Below are 5,532 nucleotides of genomic sequence, written 5' to 3'. Positions count from 1 at the left end.
TCCACCTTAGTGATGGTGGCGTTTCCTTCTTGAGGAACCAATGATGTCCTTGAGCTCTTCTATGTCTCTTCCTTGTCTTTGTTGCTCCTCCCTCATTGCTTTTTGATCTTCTCTTATTTCATGAGCATGATGGAGTGCTCTTGATGTTCCACCCTTAGTTGTCCCATATTGGAACTCAATTCTCCTAGGGAGGTGTTGATTTGCTCCCAATATTTTGTGGAGGAAAGTGCATTTGAGGCATCTCCGGGATCTCATGGTGATGAGCTTCATACGCCTCTTGAGCTGCATGAGTGGGCTCTCTTGCTTGCTCCATCTTTTTCTTAGTGATGGGCTTTCCTCTTTGATGAGGATTCTCCCTCTATGTCAATCCCAGCCGAATTGCATAGGTGGCAAATGAGGTGAGGAAAGGCTAACCTTGCCATAGTGGAGACTTGTCAGCCACCTTGTAGAGTTCTTGAGGTATAATCTCATAAACTTCCACCTCTTCTCCAATCATGATGCTATGGACATGATGGCCCGGTCTATAGTAACTTCAACCGGTTGCTAGTGGGAATGATTGAGCATTGAATGAACTCCAACCATTCTCTAGCTATAGGCTTGAGGTCCAATCTTCTTAGTTGAACCGGCTTGCTTTGGAGTCAATCTTCCATTGAGCTCCTTCTACGCATATGTCCATAAGGACTTGGTCCAACCTTTGATTAAAGTTGACCCTTCTAGTGTAGGGGCGTTCATCCCCTTGCATCATGGGCAAGTTAAACGCCAACCTCACATTCTCCGGACTAAAATCTAAGTATTTCCCCGAACCATTGTAACATAGTTCTTTGGATCGGGTTCTTACTTTGATCATGGTTCTTGTGATCCATGATTGCATAGAACTCTTGAACCATTAGGATGCCGACTTGTTGGATGGGATTTGTTAGAACTTCCCAACCTCTTCTTTGAATTTCATGTCGGATCTCTGGATACTCATTTCTTTTGAGTTTGAAAGGACCTCGGGATCACCTTCTTCTTGGCCACAACATCATAGAAGTGGTCTTGATGGGCTTTGAGATGAACCTTTCCATCTCCCATGACTCGGATGTGGAAGCTTTTGTCTTCCTTTCCCCTTTCTAGAGGATTCTCCGGTCTTAGGTGCCATCAATGGTAATGGAAAAACAAAAAGATTATGCTTTTACCACACCAAAAGAAAGAATAGATGAAGAAGAAGAAGAAATAGAGGAGAGGGAGAGGGAAGTGTTTCGGCCAAGAGGGTGTAGAGGGGTGTGTTGTGTGAATTTGATGAAGAATGGAGGGCTTTATATAGGGAAGGAGGGGGGGTTAAGGTTCGGCCATATGGGTGGGTTTGGGTGGGAAATTGGTTTTGAATTTTGAAGGTAGATGGAGTTTATGAGGTAGGTTTATGGGGAAGAGTGGATGGATGTGAGTGGTGAAGAGGTGATGGGGAAGAGAGTTTGAGGTGATTGGTGAAGGGTTTTTGGGGAGAGTGTTTATGGGGTTGTATGAAAGAGAGTGGTGAGAAGAAGTGAGTGGAGGTAGGTGGGGATCCTGTGGGTCCACAGATCCTGAGTGGATCCTGTGGGGTCCACAGATCCTGAGGTATTCAAGGATTTACATCCCTGCACCCATTAGGCATGTAAAAATGCCTTTGCACCCAACTCTAGGCGTTCAGCGCCAGGTTGGTGGCCATTTTGGGCGTTCAACGCCCATTTGTGTGCCATTTCTGGCGTTGAACGCCAGAACCATGCCTTTCTGGCGTTCAGCGCCCAGAAGCTGCCCATTTTGGGCGTTCAGCGCCAGAACCATGCTCTGTTCTGGCGCTGAACGCCAGACAGATGCTCCTCCAGGGTGTGATTTTTCTTCTGCTATTTTTGATTCCGTTTTCAATTTTTATATTTATTTTGTGACTCCACATGATCATGAACCTACAAAGACATATAACTAAGAAAAATATAGTTAGATAAATAAAAATTGGGTTGCCTCCCAACAAGCGCTTCTTTAATGTCAATAGCTTGACAGTGGGCTCTCATGGAGCCTCACAGATATGCAGAGCATTGTTGAAACTCTCCAACACCAAACTTAGAGTTTGGATATGGGAGTTCAACACCAAACTTAGAGTTTGACTGTGGGGCTTGGGTTGACTCTGCTTTGAGAGAAGCTTTTTCTGCTTCCTCTCCATGGTTGCAGAGGGAGATCCTTGAGTTTTAAACACAAGGGAGTCCTCATTCCATTGAAGGACTATTTCACCTCTGTCAACATCAATCACAGCTCTTGCTGTGGCCAGGAAAGGTCTTCCTAGGATGATGGATTCATCCTCTTCCTTTCCAGTATCCAGGACTATGAAATCAGCAGGGATGTAAAGGCCTTCAACCTTTACTAACACGTCCTCTACTTGTCCATAAGCCTGTTTTCTTGAACTGTCTGCCATCTCTAATGAGATTTTAGCAGCTTGCACCCCATAGATTCCCAGTTTCTCTATTACAGAGAGGGGCATGAGGTTTATTCCTGAACCAAGGTCACACAGAGCCTTAAAGATCATGGTGCCTATGGTGCAGGGTATTATGAACTTTCCAGGATCCTATCTCTTCTAAGGCAATGTCAGTTGATCCAGATCACTTAGTTCATTGATGAACAAGGGAGGTTCAACTTCCCAAGTATCAATGCCAAATAATTTGACATTCAGCTTCATGATTGCACCAAGAAACTTGGCAGTTTGCTCTTTTGTAACATCATTATTCTCTTCAGAAGAGGAATACTCATCAGAGCTCATGAAGGGCATAAGGAGGTTCAATGGAATCTCTATGGTCTCTAGATGAGCCTCAGAGTCCTTTGGTTCCTCAGAGGGAAGCTCCTTATTGATCACTGGACATCCCAGGAGGTCTTCCTCCTTGGGATTCACGTCCTCTCCTCTCCTCACAGGTTCGGCCATGGTGCTTATGTCAATGGCCTTGCACTCTCCTTTTGGATTCTCTTCTATATTGCTTGGGAGAGTACTAGGAGGGATTTCAGTGATCCTTTTACTCAGCTGGCCCACTTGTGCTTCTAGATTTCTAATAGAAGATCTTGTTTCATTCATGAAACTTACAGTGGCCTTAGACAGATCAGAGACTAAGTTTGCCAAATTAGAAGTATTTTGTTCAGAGTTCTCTGTCTGTTGCTGAGTGGATGATGGAAAAGGCTTGCTATTGCTAAACCTGTTTCTTCCACCATTATTAAAGCCTTGTTGAGGCTTTTGATCCTTCCATGAGAAATTTGGATGACTTCTCCATGATGAGTTATAGGTGTTTCCATAAGGTTCACCTAAATAATTCACCTCTGCTATTGCAGGGTTCTCAGGATCATAAGCTTCTTCTTCATAAGAAGCCTCTTGAGTACTGTTGGATGCAGCTTGCATTCCATTCAGACTCTGAGAAATCATATTGACTTGCTGAGTCAATATTTTGTTCTGAGCCAATATGGCATTCAGAGTATCAATCTCAAGAACTCCCTTCTTCCTAGGCGTCCCATTATTCACAGGATTCCTTTCAGAAGTGTACATGAACTGGTTATTTGCAACCATGTCAATGAGTTCTTGAGCTTCTGCAGGCGTTTTCTTTAGGTGAATGGATCCACCTGCAGAAGTATCCAATGACATCTTTGATAACTCAGATAAACCATCATAGAATATATCCAGGATGGTCCATTCTGAAAGCATGTCAGAAGGACACTTTTTGGTCAGTCCTTTGTATCTCTCCCAAGCTTCATAGAGGGATTCACCTTCTTTCTGTCTGAAGGTTTGAACATCCACTCTAAGCTTACTCAGCTTTTGAGGAGGAAAGAACTTGGCTAAGAAAGCCTTGACCAGCTTATCCCAAGAGTTCAGGCTATCCTTAGGTTGAGAATCCAGCCACACTCTAGCTCTGTCTCTTACAGCAAAAGGGAAAAGCATGAGCCTGTAGACTTCAGGATCTACTCCATTAGTTTTAACAGTATCACAGATCTGCAAGAATTCAGTTAAGAACTGAAAAGGATCTTCAGATGGAAGTCCATGAAACTTGTAGTTCTGCTGCATCAGAGAAACTAATTGAGGTTTCAGCTCAAAGTTGTTTGCTCCAATGGCAGGAATGGAGATGCTTCTTCCATGTAAATTGGAATTGGGTGCAGTAAAGTCACCAAGCATTCTCCTTGCATTATTATTATTTTCGGCTGCCATATCCTCTTCCTGTTCGAAAATTTCTGAATGGTTATCTCTGGATTGTTGTAATTTAGCTTCTCTTAATTTTCTCTTCAGAGTCCTTTCAGGTTCTGGATCTGATTCAACAAGAATGTTCTTGTCCTTGCTCCTGCTCATATGACAAAGAAGAGGGCACACAAAAATAATAATAATAATAATATGGATCCTTTATACCACAGTATAGGGATCTCTTTGTGAGTGGAAGAAAAGAGGTAGACAAAGAATGTGATGTAAAGAAAGAAACACAACTGTGAGGAGGGCAGAGATGTGAGATGAGATGTTGGTAAATGAATAAATAAATAGAATAAGATGGGAGAGGAGGAATTTTCGAAAATAATTTTTGAAAAAGAGTTAGTGATTTTTGAAAATAGTTTTTGAAAAATGTTAGTAATTTTCGAAAATTAAGATTTAAAAATTAAAAATTAAAATAATTAATAAATTAAAAAGAAATTTTGAAAAAGGGGGAAGATATTTTCGAAAATGAGAGAGAGAGAGTTAGTTAGGTAGTTTTGAAAAAGTTAAGAAACAAACAAAAATTTAGTTAGTTAGTTGAAACAAATTTTGAAAACCAATTTTGAAAAGATAAGAAGTTAGGAAGTTAGAGAAGATATTTTGAAATCAAATTTTTGAAAAAGATAAGAAGATATTTTTGAAAAGATATGATTGAAATTAGTTTTGAAAAAGATTTGATTTTTAAAATCACAATTAATGACTTGATTCATAAGAAATCACAAGATATGATTCTAGAATTCAAAGTTTGAATCTTTCTTAACAAGCAAGTAACAAACTTCAAATTTTTGAATCAAAACATTAATTGATTATGTTATTTTCAAAAATTTGATATAAAAATAAGAAAAAGATTTTTGAAAAATATTTTTGGAATTTTTGAAAATAACTAAGAATTTTGAAAAAGATTTGATTTTTGAAAAAGATTTTGAAAAAGATAAGATTTTCAAACTGAAAATTTGATTTGACTCATGAGAAACAATTTGATTTTAAAAATTTTTGAAAAAGTCAATCCAAATTTTCGAATTTGATGAGAGAAAATGGGAAAGATATTTTTTTTTTATTTTTGAAATTTTTATGATGAGAGAGAAAAACACTAAAAAGATGCAATGCATGAAATTTTTAGATCAAAACATGTGATGCATGCAAGAATGCTATGAATGTCAAGATGAACACCAAGAACACTATGAATGTCAAGATGAACATCATAGACACAATTTTGAAAAACTTTTAATGCAAAGAAAACATGCAAGACACCAAACTTAGAATTCTTTAATGCTTAGACACTAAGAATTCAAGAATGCATATGAAAAACA

General features: G+C 39.4%; 1 non-coding gene across 1 annotated transcript; it reads left to right on the top strand.

The window, feature by feature from the left end:
* Window positions 1-3,685: 3,685 nt before the first annotated feature.
* LOC112774743 (small nucleolar RNA R71) lies at window positions 3,686-3,793 on the top strand. The gene has a single exon (XR_003189206.1). It is a non-coding gene; the product is annotated as a small nucleolar RNA R71 (small nucleolar RNA).
* The last annotated feature ends 1,739 nt before the right edge of the window (window positions 3,794-5,532 follow it).

This window comes from Arachis hypogaea, chromosome 18, assembly GCF_003086295.3.
Source record: "Arachis hypogaea cultivar Tifrunner chromosome 18, arahy.Tifrunner.gnm2.J5K5, whole genome shotgun sequence".
NCBI classification, from domain to species: domain Eukaryota; kingdom Viridiplantae; phylum Streptophyta; class Magnoliopsida; order Fabales; family Fabaceae; genus Arachis; species Arachis hypogaea.
The sequence above is the reverse complement of the archived record's forward strand: the minus strand, read 5'-3'. Positions and strand labels throughout refer to the sequence as shown.